Raw genomic sequence first — 17,984 nt, 5'->3', positions numbered from 1 at the left:
CGCTCAAAGTTCTAAAAAGTTGATTTGACACTTTTTTCGACCGGAGTCCACATACCTTGTGTCTGAAGGTTGTTGACGTGAGCTCCCCATCCCAAGTTGGATGCATCCATGGTCAAGGTGACTTGAGGAGTCGGTTGCTGGAACGGTAGACCAGTCTGTAAGGTAGGCTGGTTTGTCCACCAGCGGAGCGAGAGACGTAACTGGTGGGTGACCCATATTAGGGACGACAGTGGCTGAACCGCTTGGATCCACTGAGATTTCAAAGTCCATTGAGTCCTGATCATGGCTAACTTCGCCATAGGGGTCACGTGGACAGTAGATGCCATGCGGCCCAATAGTGTAAAATTGATGGGCAGAGGCGAACTTGCAACTGGTCAGAGAGTTTGCCAGATTCGCTAGATTGTTCACACAGTTGCTTGGAAGAAATGCTTTTGCGACTGTGGTGTCGAGGTCTGCTCCGATGAAAGTGAGGAGCTGAGACGGGTTCATACGTGATTTTCGATAGTTGATCAGTAATCCCAGGGAATGTAACAGGCTTATGGTGCTTTCCATGGCAGCGAGAGTTACCTGTCTGGATGGACTCCTGATGAGCCAATCGTCTAAGTAGGGAAAAACATGAATGCTGTTTTATCTTAGATGAGCAGCAGCTACTGCCAAGCATTTTGTGAACACCCAAGGTGCTGAGGCTAGTCCAAATGGTAGGACTCGGTATTGGAAATGTTTTTGTCCCACTACGAATCTTAGATATTTTCGATGTTGTGGGGAAATGGGTATGTGAGCATAGGTTTCTTGAAGATCCAGAGAACAGAGCCAATCTCCTTGGTGTAGTAAGGGAAGGATGGTCCCAAAGGAGACCATCCGGAATTTTTCTTTTTGAAGAAATTTGTTGAGATTACAGAGGTCTAGTATGGTGCGGAGACCGCCTGTTTTCTTTGGAATTAGGAAATAGCGGGAGTAGAACACACTGTCTTGTTGAGACCGGAGAACAGGTTCGACAGGCCTGGTAATCAGCAGGGTGGAGAGTTCTAACCGAAGTTGAGATGTTAGGACGTTGTCTGCCCACATTGGAGTGCATGGGGAATCCGGGGGTATCATTTGGAATTTGAGACAGTATTCCCAGTTCAGGATGGCTAACACCCATTGATCTGTGGTGATGAGGCTCCAGTGGTGTATGAAATAATGGAGCCAACCTCCTACTGGCAAGTCGGGTCTGGGATTGTTGGAGAGGCTTCTGCTCTCTGGAAATTTTACAAAACCCAGATGCTGGTCCTGTTTGCGGAGGTGACTGAGTCTTTTTGTCTGTTTTGTCTGACGTGAACGTCCTCTTTGAGGTGGTCAGAAAGGATGCACACTAGATGCAGGTAGGTAGTACCTACGAGGTAGATAGAAGGGTTTTCTGGTATCCCTTCTTGCGGGCTTTCGCGTCAAGGATGGCTGGTCTGATGGCAATTTGGAAAGCTGGCAGAGTGTCTCATGATGATCTTTCAATTGTGAGACATCATCTTGAATTTTCTCTCCGAAGAGATTATCTCCGGTGCATGGGAGATCTGCTAGTCTTTCCTGTACTTCTGATCTTAAATCTGAGGCTTTTAGCCAAGCCCATCTTCGTGCACTGATTCCAGCAGCTGACATATGTGCAGATGTTTCAAAAGAGTCATATGCTGCCTGTACTTTGTGCTTACTTGACTCAAGACCTTTTTGAATAAGGGCATTGAGTGGGACTTGCTGCTGTTGTGGAAGATTGTCAATGTCTTGCACTTGTTTCCACAAATGTCTCTGATATTGCGTCATATATAATTGATATGCCACAGTACGGAACACGAGCATGGACCCCTGGAAGACTTTTTTGCCTAACCCATCCGGGAATTTTTGATCTTTTCCCGGAGGGGTAGATGAGATTGCTTCCTTGCTTTCTTTTGTGCTGATTCTACCACAACTGTCTGGTGTGGCAGTTGTGGTTTCTGAAAACCTGGTGTGTGTTGGACCAGGTATGTTGCGTCCATTCTTCTGTTAACAGGTGGCACGGAACAGGGATGCTCCCAAAGGCGGTGCTGGAAATCTAGGACCACTTCATGGATTGTACTTTTCTCATTTAATAATCTGGTTAATTTAAAGTCTACTTATAAAATACTAGTAAAAGGATTAATTACTGTTTTATTCTGGTTTGATGATTTTATCTGGTCTGTAGTGCCACGAGTGAGTGGTTGTTTGGGAAGGGCACAGAATTATGGTATCGGGGTGACTGAAACCTTGGTTCACCCCCCACTCAGTACCCAAAGATAAATCATATTAGTAAATATAATTTCTCATGTGGTGCTCCCCATCCCAAGCATAGAGGTAATTCATAGTTTAGACCACGGGGGGAGCCACATGTATTTGCCATAGTTCAACAAGCTAAGGTTATGGGCTGCTAGTTTTGCACTAACCCTGTTCCTAGTCCTCCTTCTGAGGTAGCACATTAAAGTTGTCTTTGTTCTGCTGGGGTTTTTTTAGTGTCATTTCCAGAGGAACTGGTGCATTGCTTATGAGTTTCTTCACACTGTCCAGTGCCTGTTCTTGGCTCCTAACCAGTCCTATTCTGCCTAAGTGCATGCCAGCTGTTCAGACAAGTGTGCACAGAATCTTGAAATATACTCTAGTTAGCCATTCCAGTAAATCACTGGACACTTGTCATACCTTTAGGTACACATTTCTAAATTGCCCTGTTTCTCCTTTGACCAGATCCCGAGAAATTGGACCTTTGAAAGTTGGAAGGTGTCCTACAAGGGGACCTTGGTGGTACTTAACATTATTTCATCTGAGTTTAGTTTGATGTCTCTCTCCAGGCACCTGCCTTGGAGAGGCTAATGAATTAAACTACGCCTAAACCTGTAAAAGGCGAGTTTATGCACTAAAAGTGTTTCTTGCGTAAACAGTGATTTTAACATGCATATTTTTATCTTTTACGAGTTGAAAAGATTTCCTATGATGCAAAATTATGCAAAATAGCTCATTAGGTATGAACACAGCATTAGAGTACTCACAATGACAACTTTGCAAAAGCAATATTGTAAAAAATGTAACTACATCTCAAGGAGGAACAGTTAAGGATCTTGAAATAAAGGCCACAGGTAATGCATGAGTTATTTACCTACTGGTCTTATTTACATATAATTAAAGTGGGCAAAATAATGCACACTAAAAGTGATTTATCACATGTACTTTTGCAATGTTCAGCACTGGTTAGTACCTTGGCCTCTTAGTTTTTATATCAGGATTGAGAATAGTCTCTTCCATGCTATCTTATTTTCCTACAATTAGGAAGTCATCTCCTGTAATCTGATCCCTGAAATTGTTTTCTGGTGCCCCTCCTTGCTGGAGTAGGACAGCTCTTACTGACCAACTAGGATGCCTTTCTGCACCACAGACATGGATCAGGTACTGAAACCAAATACACTGCGCCCTTCCCCCAGCTGTATACAAACAGAAAGCTGAATGAATCTGCTCAGTAGCACGGGTTCCACATGGGGTTCAGGGAGGACATTAAGGACAAACTGACCTATGCGGAGCCCTTTGCAGGCTTAAATAACTTCATGAGCCTCTGCATTAGAATCTACACTGGATTAAGCACAGCACTGCTTGGAGAGGAGAGAGAACTCAGGCCTAACCTGCCTCACGTATATTTACAACTAGATCTGTGCCTGCACAGTGTGAAACAAAGATCATTTTAACCACTTAAGGAGTCCTGGTCAAACTGTTCTGGATGGACCCCTTTTATTTTTTCCATGTCTGGATTTTAGATTTAACAGCTCGCCTTTCCAAATCCATGCTTAAGCAAGTTACAGCCAGTTACAGGAGGTAATCCTCTGCCACTGGGGGTTTACAATATATCTAAGGGGGTCATCTATTAAGCATTTTTCCCAAAAACACAGAACAGGAAAAAAAATCTTTAATAAATAGCATCCTAACTGCCTGATTCACTATGGCTTTTCTCCCATTCTGTGTCTATGGGGGAAAATACCTTGAGGAATCAGGCTCTAAGTCTGTGCTGAGGCAATGAAGGTTTAAGTAATTTGCCCAAGGGCACAAAAAGCATCAGTGGGAGAATTGGAATTTGAGCCCTGGCTTCCCTGGTTCTCAGCCCTCTGCTTTAACCAGTAGATTAATATTGACCACTACCCTCCCTTGCTACTTGCTATCCTGACCCCAGCACTCTCCTCCGTTCTCTCTTCTCCTCCTTCGCCCCCTTCCCATTCCTCCCACCCCCCATTAATCTGATGCTGGCAGCCTACTGCTGCAGCTTTCTTCCTTTCTACAGACTGACAGGAAGACAGCCACACAGCGCCTCCTTCTTCCAGCCCATGTGTGCCAATGCAAGCCCACATCTACATTTTTACAGTCTGTGCAGGCCCATGCAAGCATAGTGAGATAGGTCATCCTCCTTCTAGCCTGTGCAGGCCAGCATGAGCGCCGAGTTAAGGTCCTTGCACTATAAGCAGGGCTGGTGCAAGGACATCAGGCACCCTAGCTCTGGTATTCCCAAACCCGTACAATCAGTCAGGTTTTCAGGATATAAACAAAGAACATGCATGAGATAGATTGGCTTCCACTGCCTCCACCCCATGCAAATTTATCTCATGCATATTCACCGTGGAAAACCTGATCAGCAGGGGGTCCCTCAGGAAATGTTTGGGAACCACTACCCTATGTGCACCTTCAGCCCTGTTCTACCCCCCTCCTCACCTCCAATTAACTTTCATGCCCCTAGGCTCTCCCCCCACCCTTGACAGTTTGATAATTAAACTCAACAATCATTATGACCCCCACCACCATCACTCCCAGAATAATCCTGTAAGAATAGATTAACTGGGCATCATGCTTTTAAATATTAACATACATATAATACAAACATGTTTAGGAAATTATGTCACAGTGTCTGATGAATGTGTCACCTGTGATTTTTGAGGAGCAGATTGCACACACAAAAAATAAAATCAAGAAATTGCTTCTCTTATAAATTAAGAAATCCATACTACATTGGTTGAAGATAATCTCTGAAATGACATGAGGATGTTTCCCCTTACTATTCACCATTGAAAAAAGAAATCAAATTCTGTTGTCACTTCAGTTACAGTGGCACAAACTTCCTTCAAGTAACACAAACCTTGCAAAAATATCTCTCAACTCATATAGCAGCTCAGCCATACCAAACCACCATTAATTCCCATAACTCAAACACTAACAACCCTATACGAAAAAAGACAACACTGCAAATATTCCACTGGGTTCTAAAACACACTTTTCTAGGGAAAAGAGAAAAAACTGGACTGCTACAGAACCAACACCTTGGGCACACGGGCAGAATAAAAACCCTCACCCAATACAAAATAAGTGACCACAAACTAACAAGGCAAAAACTGAATTATCCGTTGCTCTGCTGTCCACCCCCCTCCCCCCCCCCATTCCTATTCCCTCCAGACAGGAGAGCAGGGGGGAATCAAGAAGAGGGGGGAGAATTAGAGATGATTGCTCTGCAGTTTCTGCTCCAAGCTTAACCCCCCCCCCCCTCCCCTTCCCTCCTGTTCCTGAAGAACAGGCAAGGAGGGGATGGATTAGAGTCAAAGTGGTTCTCTGCTGTGCTTTGTGCTCTGTCTGCTCCAGGCAAAACCCTCCCCATCACCTTCGTTCCCCGCAGGTGGGCTGGGAGGGAAGGCGACGGAGCAGAAGGCTGTTCTCTGTATCCTGAGACTGAGCACGCGCCAGTACAGTAATCAAGGCAGAGCCCTGGGTACTCATGCAATGGGCACCCTGCTATGTAAGACACCAGGACAGCCGCCCCTTTTTGCCAACAAGTACAAGCGGACCCATCCCATGCAAGCAGCTCCCAAAAGCACATGAGTAATATACAAGCAGAAAGAGGGTCTTGGCCTGTCCCCCCAAGACGCCTCTCAAGTAATATGCTACTCCACTGCTTGAATCGGAGGTACCCCTGGTTCTTGGGGGGCCTGTCGTACCAGAGAGGACTGCCAACGAACATTAAAGATGTGCTGGCAAAAGCCTGAGCTCAATGGAATAAAGGAAAAGAAGAAAGTCATAGACCACAAGAATGGTTACAGGTGTCCACAGATATTCTGTTAGGGATGGCTACAGAAGGGGTCTGGATGGGGCACTGTCATCAGTCCAAAAAGTTGTGGAAAGACAGAAACAAAATATGGATGATCCAAGAAACTGCAGAGTAAAAGAGAAGAGCATGCAAGCACAGGATGTTTAGTTGATGTCCTGGAAGAACTGATTTAAGATACACCTAATTCATGCACTAACCTAAATAAATCATCTAATGCCTCCAATATTAAATCTATCCTAGATTATTCAGTTTGAGAATGCACCGATTCAGATGACGTGAATCTTCAGCCATGTGACTGTATATCTTGAACTAGAGGTCACCCTTATGAACCAACCTGTGGGGCCCTGAATATGCTGTTGGGAAGGAGGATGTTTTAAGATATAAACCACTCTGGGCTATGGCAGAGAGTGGTAGAGATAAAGATAATGTAAAGATAGAGCTTCAGTGGAGCTTGAAGCAGGGCCTGTATAGTAAGACGTTTCCCTAGCTTCTGACAAATCCAGGATCCTACAAGTTTATGAAACCAATAACTCATCTGTGAAAATATACAGTCCCCAAGAGAGCAGACTGGTCCTCAGAACGGTTATAAGGTCATATTGTGAAATATGAATGAGGGGATGAAGATTGTAATGTACTGATCATGATTATATTGTATTTGATGTATTTTTTAATGTATTGCTATTGTGTTACATTTTTTTGATGTCAGCTGCTTCTACTCTTTTTTTTTTTTTGAGAGACGCAGATAGAAGATGTAATGCAATAATGTGAATTACATGTTCCCAGCAATTAGAAAGCTACCAAGCCCACACTGCTGCGGAACTCAACACTGTTACTAAGCATCAGCATTTCTAGAACCGAACATACTACTACTAACTTGCAGTTTCCTGGGCTTCCAATATTTTCAGCTCAACCTATGGTTCCTAGGCACGGTAGTTGCTTGCATGCGTTTACCTTAACCACACACACAGGTCAGAAACCTGGTAGCCACCCCTGATATTACTGTGCCTTTTTTAAAGAATTTGCTGAATGTGAACAGTGATGAAATGTACTTATTTTACAATTCCAAAAACTGAAAACAAGCATGGGTCTAATAAATAAATGGTATGCAAATACCACACTGTTGAGGCCTTGTACCCTGGGAAAGGCACCATTTATGCACAGTCAAAACTCAAAAAGTTGCAAAAGGCAGGTTTAGTCAGTTTTTATAGTTACTACAATCAGACAATCTTACTTGCATTCAGAAAATTAGAGCCAAGGCAGGATTTCCTACAGCTACTTCAGTATAAAATCAACATGACTTGTCCTTTCTCACCAGCAGTTTTAGGGCAACTCTGGCGAAGACAGAACATGTGGCATGGCCTTTGCTGTAGCTATGAGCCAGATGACATTTATAGTGACAGTGGGACTGGAACCCTGGCACATAGCCTGCTGCTCTGACCACTTGGCTACTCCTCCACTTGCAGTAGCCCATGTGCCTCTCATAAAGGAGAGGACATTTCAGGGGTTTCCTCACTCAAGGCCAGACATGGAGGCTGGAGGAATGCTTCTACCAAAAATGGACAAGGGAGTGAAGACTTTTACAAGGCATTTTATGGAAATCTAACATTTTTTAAAGCTGCATGTCAAATGATACATGAAGCTGAAAGACAGCAAATATTCGTAAATACTACCCAAATGCAGGAAACAAAAACTCACAATAAAAAGCTAATTCTTCCATAATTGAAGACCTTCTTCAACAACACTGTAATACTCTACTGAGCCTCCCAAAGAACTGGGTGCACCCACTGTTCCTCTCGGATATGCATAATAGGAAGTGTTGGAGAGGAACTGGACATGAAGAAGGACATGAAATTATGCATAAAATTGCGTTTTCACATTATGATTTAGCACTGCACATCCACAGGCAGGAGAGATGGGGAAACACATTTTAACTTGACTTAATACTGAGTCACAAAAGCTGAAATGCTGCTTGCAAGAATCCCTCTGGTGGTGAATATCACTGCAGAGGTGCAACTTCCAGATTGTCTGTACAGGCCTGTCGCTGATGGTCAATTCACTTCTACTCAGTTTAGCTCTGTTACTGCTAGAAAAACAAACAAACAAACAGTGTAGAAAGCCACAGATGGCTTTCTTTCTGCCTCTGGTGTGACTGAGCTAGCATCCTAAGATGATCTCTGACAACAGCACTCCCAAAAATAAACATATCTAGAGCTAAATGTTCCAAATGAGTGAACAAACAAACAAAAAGATTATTTTAATCAGAAGACTAAACGTATTTGAGTTGGATGACACCAGAGCAGCCACAATCTGCAGATTGCAGATTTCCCTTTTACCCTATACCTTTGTGTCTGCTTAGGGTAATTTTCTTGGAGATCCATATTTTGGAGGATGAATTTTGCAGGACTTGTCTCTCCCAGCACCAGAAACCCTCTCCTGTGCTCCCTAAGGAGGTAATTTTCAAGAGGATTTATGCAGGTAAAAGGGCTTTTGAAAACTTCTACTTTTGCGCAGGTCAACTCCTTTGAAAATTCACTTCATTGGGCTGAAATGTCAAAAAGGTTTAAAAGCCTCTTTTGAGAATTGCCTCACTATATACTACTTTTACGTGTATAACTCCTTTGAAAATGTTCTTCTTAGCTTGTCTTTTCATGGACATCAGCAGGAGATTGAAAACTAACCAGAATGCTGAAAAGGAATTTTGGAACAACTAAAATCAAACAGAATAACTTATTTTACATTTGGAAATGTTGTAGTACTCTACACCTTAAATCAAGTTTTCCCAAAGTTGCCCTGGTGACCTCACAGGATTTAGGATATCTCCACTGAATATGCACCAGATATAGTTGCATGTATGGGGTCTCCATTGTATGCTAATATATCTCATGTATATGTAATCCCCTGTTACTGGTTCTAGTCTCCCTATGCAAAAGGCAAGAATGGTTTAGCTAGTAGTTTACTGAACAACTTCCCGTCATAGAACATAGAAACATAGAAATGATGGCAGAAGAAGACCATCCAGTCTGCCCAGCAGGCTTCCACACTTATTTTTTTTTCTCTCTCATACTTATCTGTTACTCTTGGTCTTTAGTAGAGATGTGAATCGGAACTGAAATCCGAACCGATTCTGGTTCCGATTCACATCTCTAGTCTTTAGTACCCTTTTGATTCTATTTCCCTTCCACCTCCACCATTAATGTAATCTTTTGATTCTATTTCCCTCCCTCCCCCCCCCCATTAATGTAGAGAGCAGTGCTGGAACTGCTTCTAAGTGAAGTATCTAGCTTAATTGGTTAGGGGTAGTAACCGCCGCAATAAGCAAGCTACTCCCACGCTTATTTGTTTACCCAGCCTGTGCAATTCAGTCCTTGTTGGTTGTTATATGAATATAAATCCATTTTCTTCATTCCCCCCCTGCCGTTGAAGCAGAGAGCAACACTGGATATACATTGAAAGTGAAGCATCAGGCTTGTTTGGCTTCGGGTAGTAACCACTGTAACAAGCAAGCTACTCCCTGCATTTTTTGTGAATGCAAATCCTTTATTTCACATTTCCTCTTGCCATTGAAGCATAGAGCACTGTTGGAGTCGCATTTACCGTGTGTATATCTATTGAATAAGGGTATTATCTCCAGGTAGTAGCAGTCTTTCCCGCAAGCCTTCCTCTCTTCCTTCACATCCCCCAGTAGAGACCTCTACTGAGAGCTGAAGGATTTGTGAGCAACTCTCTGTTAATGATGCCAGCCCAGGGAATCTAGCTCCCTGTCAAGCAAGTTTACATCCCCTGGGATATTATAAAATCAATCCTCGTTGGATCCTACTTGGTTGAAGGTTTAACCACAGTATCCTAAAGTGCACACTGTGCGTTTTTGTATTACACCAATGTGTGGAGGATCACTCAGCAGTGAGTGAAGGACGTTTAGAACATAAGAAATTGCCATGCTGGGTCAGACCAAGGGTCCATCAAGCCCAGCATCCTGTTTCCAACAGAGGCCAAATCAGGCCACAAGAACCTGGCAATTACCCAAACACTAAGAAGATCCCATGCTACTGATGCAATTAATAGCAGTGTCTATTCCCTAAGTAAACTTGATTAATAACCGTTAATGGACTTCTCCTCCAAGAACTTATCCAAACCTTTTTTGAACCTTTTAAGCACTAACCACATCCTCTGGCAACAAATTCCAGAGCTTTATTGTGCGTTAAGTGAAAAAGAATTTTCTTCGATTAGTCTTAAATGTGCTACTTGCTAACTTCATGGAATGCCCCCTAGTCCTTCTATTATTCGAAAGTGTAAATAACCGAGTCACATCTACTCGTTCAAGACTTCTCATGAACTTAAAGACCTCTATCATATCCCCCCCTCAGTCATCTCTTCTCCAAGCTGAACAGCCCTAACCTCTTCAGCCTTTCCTCATAGGGGAGCTGTTCCATCCCCTTTATCATTTTGGTTGCCCTTCTCTGTACCTTCTTCATCACAACTATATCTTTTTTGAGATGCGGCGACCAGAATTGTACACAGTATTCAAGGAGCAGTCTCACCATGGAGGGATTTAGAGGCATTATAACATTTTCCGTTTTATTAACCATTCCCTTCCTAATAATTCCTAACATTCTGTTTGCTTTTTTGACTGCTGCAGCACACTGAGCCGACGATTTTAAAATATTATCCACTATGATGCCTAGATCTTTTTCCTGGGTGGTAGCTCCTAATATGGAACCTAACATCATGTAACTACAAGGGTTATTTTTCCCTATATGCAACACCTTGCACTTATCCACATTAAATTTCATCTGCCATTTGGATGCCCAATCTTCCAGTCTTGCAAGGTCCTCCTGTAATGTATCACAATCTGCTTGTGATTTAACTACTCTGAATAATTTTGTATCATCTGCAAATTTGATGATCTCACTCGTCGTATTCCTTTCCAGATCATTTATATATATATATATATTGAAAAGCATCGATCCAAGTTCAGATCCCTGAGGCACTCCACTGTTTACCCTTTTCCACTGAGAAAATTGACCATTTAATCCTACTCTGTTTCCTGTCTTTTAACCAGTTTGTATCCACAAAAGGACATCGCCTCCTATCCCATGACTTTTTAGTTTTCATAGAAGCCTCTCATGAGGGACTTTGTCAAACGCCTTCTGAAAATCCAAATACACTACATCTACCGGTTCACCTTTATCCACATGTTTATTAACCCCTTCAAAAAAATGAAGCAGATTTGTTAGGCAAGACTTCCCTTGGGTAAATCCATGTTGACTGTGTTCCATTAAATCATATATTTCTATATGCTCTATGATTTTGATCTTGAGAACAGTTTCCACTATTTTTCCCGGCACTCAAGTCAGGCTCACTGGTCTATAGTTACCCGGATCGCCCCTGGAGCCTTTTTTAAATATTGGGGTTACATTGGCCACCCTCCAATCTTCAGGTACAATGGATGATTTTAATGATAGGTTACAAATTTTAACTAATAGATCAGAAATTTCATTTTTGAGTTCCTTCAGTACCCTAGGATGCATACCATCCGGTCCAGGTGATTTGCTGCTCTTTAAGATATGGTTTAATGGAACACAGTCAACATAGGATAAAACATAAGCAATGTCAAGTTAAGTGTAAAACATTGATAAGACAGGCAAAGAAAGAGTTTGAAATGAAGTTGGCAATAGAGGCAAAAACTCATAATAAAACTTTTTAAAATATATCCAAAGCAAGAAACCTGTGAGTGAGTCAGTTGGACCATTAGATGACCGAGGGGGTTAAAGGGGCTCTTAGTGAAGATAAGGCCATTGCAGAAAGACTAAATTAATTCTTTGCTTCCGTGTTTACTAATGAGGATGTTGGGGAGATACCAGTTCCAGAGATGGTTTTCAGGGGCGATGAGTCAGACGAACTGAAAGAAATCACTGTGAACCTGGAAGATGTAGGCCTACTACATCTCGGTCATCTCATGGTCCAACTGACTCACTCACAGGTTTCTTGCTTTGGATATATTTTAAAAAGTTTTTATTATGAGTTTTTGCCTCTATTGCCAACTTCATTTCAAACTCATTCTTTGCCTGTCTTATCAATGTTTTACACTTAACTTGACAATGCTTATGTTTTATCCTATGCTATCTAACAGTTCAGACCTTAATATCTGCTGAAGTATCATCATCAGCTGCCCTTTCTGCTGCCTATGGACCCCGGAGTTTGTGTGTCATCTGTACAAATGAGCAAGACAGTTTGGCCCTGAATAAGTGTGCGAAGGCCAGGTTATTGAGCTGCACTGCAAAGACACAAGGTTTCCTTATCAGAAAGGACAGCACCAAGAGGTCCAGGACTCCATCTGCAGGATCACAACAGTGCTGCAGAATCCCACACCCTGCTGCTCCTGTGTGATGTGGTGTGAAGAGCCAGGGGCGGAAGGCAGGCTTCACACATTCATTGTGGATATCCAGAAAACTCAGCTGACTTTGGGAGTTACCAAAATGGGGGAGGGGGAGAGGAATGTTCTACCCTAATTTATGCACGTGACAGGCTGTCTGTAAGGAAATGTTAATTTAAACTGTAATTTTGTTTTTAGTCAAAAGAAAACAGAAATGTGTAAGGATTTCAGAAAAGACCTCTAGGCCCATCTAATCATCCCAGTGGCCCTTGACTTGTATGGGGAGCTCTACTTGACCATCCTGTTATACTGTTTCAGACAGAACTATGGTATAATAGCAATGAACTCTGATTAATTTTATTACTTGGATGCATTTATATGTGTTACACAAGTATTAACTAGTGATGAGTTGGCTAGGAAATAAATCAAGCAATTTATGTAGTTCACAAGTGCCTTTAAGTGCAAGCAAACAAAAGAAAATGTCATTGGCATACACTGTAGCACTATTAAGGGCCTATTTACTAAAGGTTTTCTCCCATTTTGTGTGTATGGGGAAAATGCTTGGTAAATAAACTCCTTAGTAAGACATCTTTCAGAACATTTGAGGATGTGAAAAAGCAGCTGCTCAGACATCTAATAACCCAAAAGTCAATCTACAATAACATCTGTATAATTTCTTTTTGCTGGCCCTCTAAAAAACATCAGAACATTCAAAGTATCCTAATAGGGATCAAATCACAAGAAGTAGCTGATGTGACTGGCAACTTGGCAAATGTCCTGACTACCAGCTGTGGTCAGAGTGATGCTCTGCTAAGCACAGTTCTCTCTGTCTTCATGTACTCTGTGCCACCACAATGCCTACAGACAGAAATCACCCCACTTTACCTGCAAGTTAGCTGTGATTCTGTAAAGCAAATGAGTGTTTACTTTGAGACACCTGTCAAGCTAAGACTCCACGCAGAGAGGAAAAGCATCTAAACTGTCAGCCAATGGCAGTAGTTGTAACTTATGGAAGGCCCAGCAGCAATGGCATGAGAGGATGCTCGCATTCGGAGCTGTTCATGGTATCTTATAGAAGAGAGAAAGCAGATCTGAGTTAGCAGCGGATTTGGGGGGGGGGCGTGATTTGGTTTGGTTTTTTTGCCCTCTCTCTGACTGGTGAACGATTATTGTTTGAGCTCCGCTGAGAGCAAACATCCCAAAGTTAAAAATATGCAATGATGCTGGAACTTTTTTAAATTACGTATGACTCACAGTTCTGATGAGGCATCTCTACTGACATTACAACAGCTCCACTATCTATCATATGATGCTAAAGCCAAGCTACAGCATGAGCTATGGTATTGATTGGATTTGTTATGAATGATATCATATCACCTCCATCAGCATAGCAGTCTGCCTGAAGAAAGAGGTGTTTCTTAAATATATTCATGAGACTGTTCTATTGGTTTTGGATGGGTGGGGGAGTGATTTAAAAAATGTGAATAGGTTAATGACTTTTTTTTTTTTTTTTAAATTAAAATGAATGTTTCCTGTTCCATCCTCCCAGAATGAATATTAAACTCATAGCTAATCATTCCAGGAAATGTTATCGACAATAGACAACTGACCAAAGAGGGCCCCCCAATGATAGGTTTAGAAAAATGAATAAAGCACTGACAAAAATTGGAAAATCATCAAAAATAATCAGTAAACAAAGCTAGTCACCGCCGGATACTCATTTCACAACTTAGCAAATTCAAGTACTCCAGTTTCTTAAGTACAAGATAAACGTTACTAATGGAGAGAAGACTTTTGGAGTAAGACAGCACAGCATTCAGTACTGAAGCGAGGAAAATAAGAAAAAAAAGCAGACTTCTGATCTGCCTGGATATTTTTCAAACATGCAGGAGGGTGGGAGGTGGGTAAATTTCATTTTTTTGCCCTCACACTAAGGTCAGCAACAGTGACAGCATAACTACAGCAAACACAGGAAATCCCTCTTCTCCCCCCCCCCCACCCCCCCATCCCCCATCCCGTAGCAAACTGAGAGGCATAAACATAGCATGGAGTACAAACCTGGAGATAAATGAAGAAAATATTTATTCGAAAATCCACAACAGCAGAGTCAAAGGGAAACACTTATCTGGCTGGCTTACATGGGATAATCAGCAGCACGGCTACATATCCAGCTAAGTGGCGCTGAATATCGGGCTCATAATATACAGTAACATAGGAAGATAGTAAATGACAAAAGATAAAAGGTCCTTCCAGTCGGCCCAGCAAGCTTCTTATGGTCGTAACTGCCGCTCCATGCAGGTTACCCCCTTGCAGATGTGTTACAACTAAATTTAACATAGGTTACCCCAATTTTCATTTCCATTCTCCAGCCATTCACAGGTTAGAGGATGGGAAAAAGTAGGGAAGGAGAATAAAAAAGAAATTCAAAGCAAGGAAAACAGCTACTAACTTAAAAAAAAAATTTGTCTAGTAAAATATTCAAGTTACAATGTAAACAAAAATAAAAACAAAGATTGATAGGATTGGAATATGTCTAAGCAAAGCAGAAACAATTATAAGATAACATAAAAAAACTCAATAAGTCAGTGGCAGGATTCCAGTATGAAAACCCAACATCCAGTACAGTCTCGTCATCCTTACATTACCGAGCATATTTCAAAGAGGACACTCCAAGCCACAAAGAAGTTAATAACGTTTCCTGGTTGTTCCTTCTGGTGTAAATACAGCTTTGTGCTAATCTGAAATAAGAGCTGATGAGAGCACTGGTCAGCCTGATTTCTGGAGCCAGCTTTCACTCATCAGCCCAGTAAGAACTTGGGGCCCTGTGCAGACAGCGTCTGCAGCCTCCCCGCGCAGGATTCAAGGAGAGAGAGAGAGGGAATTCTAGGTATCGGACAGAAGCGACACCTATGGGAGAGATTCAGGGTGCACGTACACTGGCTCTCTCTGGTGCCTCCACTTCAGATCCCGTCTGCCACAGAATGGCAGCCTGCAAGGATCAAAGGCAAGGGAGAGCGGTTCATCCATAAGCTCTGGTACAGAGGAAAGGGAGCCAGAGCCCACCAGGAAAAAAAAACAAACAACAACAACATGCAGCACAGGAAAAAAAAAAGCACATTCGGAAAATAAATTCTTCTGCAGATCCTATGCAACAAAGCTATCCCATAGCTGGCCAAGACCACAGAGCCTTTTGGCTCCAGAAGTCAGTGTATGTTCATAAAAGGCTGAACATCTCTCTCAATACTCAGCACTACAGTGGCCAAAAGCAGAAGACGGGTTCAAAGCACCTGAGACCTGAGGGGCTAGAGGTACTAAGCTTTTTTCCCCATTGACACAAAATAGGGAGGAAAAAAACTTTTTGGTGTGTCTGGACCCTGAGAGCCAAGAGGACATTGTGTTTCATTTATTCTTTCTTTTGCACGTGTGATTGCCTTGAAAACAAACAGTACCACATCAGCATCGCAATGCAAGCTATGATTTACTTTTCTATTCTGACAGCTTCGCCCGTAGCTCTTTCAGTGCTGACCTGATGAAGGGAGCACAGCCCTCAAAATCTAATTATATGGGTGTTAAGTTAGCCCCCAACAAAGATCACCTATCCCTTCTTTATTGAACACCATTTCTTTTCAAAAACATTCAGTAGGAAGAAACCTGGGGGGAGGGGGGGGGCTGTTGTCTTATAATCTGTGCCAATGCCAAACTACTTTTACAAATCAGGTCCAGTACGTTGATATTGCAGCTTTGTCCTTGTAGGGCACCATATTATAATAGTGCAATCGTATAATACATTTACTTTTGCTACATCAGAAGACCGGAAGCTTTCAAAACAAAAACAGATTATGTGGATGAAGTTTTATACAAAACAAGCTCCTTTCCAGATCCAGAGAAAAATCAGAATTACTATCAAATGAATTCTTCTTCCATAAAGTGCTAAATAAGAAGAAATTAGATGTGGACATATGTCTGCATTCAGATACAGTGACTGCACTGAAAAAGATCCTTTCCCTTCCCTTATCTGCTATAAAATAAATACAAGGTGCAGCTTGGGTTATTGAACTATTTTTACTTACGTTCAGTCCTGTATTCATACACACAGTTCATGGGCCAAGACCTCCAATGAGCTCTACTTTTTTCACAAAACAAAACGTGCGGAGATGATAAAACCAGCGGTAGGTCACAACCCCATTTGCAGGTTTATCCAGGGTGCCCACAAGGCACTGCCGCTACCACTGCCTTCCCTCCCGTATCCTTCCGCAGAAAATTAGGTGGAGAGGCCCATCCTCGCACAGCTTCTCAGCTGCAACTGCCCAAGCCTGCCACACACCAGCGGCTCTTCAGTGCTGCCAGAGCGGAGGCTCCTCACAGGGGAGGAGTAACAAGACTCGCTCCCCAGGTGCCATTTAAAGGAACAATCCACCAGTACGCCTGCAGCCTAACCCTGAGAGTTTAGCAGTTCTTGAGTTTAATTTTCAAAGTAAAAAAAATAGTAGTGTTCCTTCACTTGGGAAGGAAATACTGAAATAAAGGTCAACAAATAAGCTGAGAGAAAATATCTTTTACTCAACTTAACTCAATACAAAGAGCCGAATTTACAGGTATAGGAGGATTTTTGTCCAGTTTCTTCACATACTATCACTCACAGTCCCCTTGTAGCTGTCAGTTCTGCTGTTTATCTCCCTAATGTCTTTCACCCTCTGCAAACACATTAACCCCTCCTCTCTTATTCTTTTGGAAATATTTACAGTTTAAAAAAAAAAAAAAACACCACCTCACCAGCACGATAAAGTAACCTTTAATTTTCTTGTATATTCGAACTATTTTGTTCACTCTGTGCTGACCTGCTGAAAAGAGCATAGCCCTCGAGTTGCAGTGTGAAGTCAATCCAATTTTGTTTAAAAGGTGGTAGTAAATCGCACCTACAACTTGTTTGTTGGCCACTATTTCTTCTGAAGCAAGACCAAAATCCATGCTTGCCAAGCTGGAAATAGTCAAAAGATTCTAAACAGAAAGTAATGGAACTGTAACAAGCTACTTCTGACTGTAAAAACAAAGACCTGTGATAGAAGATGCATGAGATTCTCGCTGTTACAGATGCAGGACTCTGACAGGACCTGGTGCAATCCTTAAACCAAAATTCCCTGGAGGAGAAAAAGGAGCTGCACTCTAGGAGAACCTCTAAATGGGGATGCTCAGGACCCTGAAACTGCAGCACGTGAGAAGTAGAGGGAGTATTTACAGAACAGAGATGGCAAACTCCAAGTCTTGGAGTGCCACTGTCTCAACAGGGCCTGGTTTTCGGGATAACAAGGATACATAAAACAACCACAAACTAGGCAAGCAGTGTGCAGACAAATGGCAAGAATGTATGAAATCAGACCTAGAGGGCCCCATCTCGATTACAGAGCATAGATGCAGCACCTCATTCTCCGGGATGTCTACCCTTCGATGATGGTGAGAGGAGAAACGAGATTTTTCTACATCAAACTGTGTTTTAGTGTGGGGAATCAT

The 17,984-nt window shown here is 42.3% G+C and overlaps 1 protein-coding gene across 13 annotated transcripts in view; it reads right to left on the bottom strand.

The window, feature by feature from the left end:
• The window catches only part of LOC115084076 (sodium channel protein type 5 subunit alpha-like), a 1,049,386-nt gene that overhangs the window by 1,021,973 nt on the left and 9,429 nt on the right, over positions 1 to 17,984 (bottom strand). Inside the window, exon 1 of one of the 13 annotated variants that reach the window (XM_029588400.1) lies at positions 16,547 to 16,727. The exons of the other annotated variants lie outside the window; for them this stretch is intronic. The gene's annotated coding sequence lies outside the window, so the exon portion shown is untranslated. Of the gene's footprint in view, positions 1 to 16,546; positions 16,728 to 17,984 lie in introns of those variants that run through there. 13 annotated transcript variants of the gene reach the window in all.

The sequence above is a fragment of the Rhinatrema bivittatum genome, chromosome 2, assembly GCF_901001135.1.
Source record: "Rhinatrema bivittatum chromosome 2, aRhiBiv1.1, whole genome shotgun sequence".
NCBI lineage: Eukaryota > Metazoa > Chordata > Amphibia > Gymnophiona > Rhinatrematidae > Rhinatrema > Rhinatrema bivittatum.
This window is presented reverse-complemented; position numbering and strand designations above follow the sequence as displayed.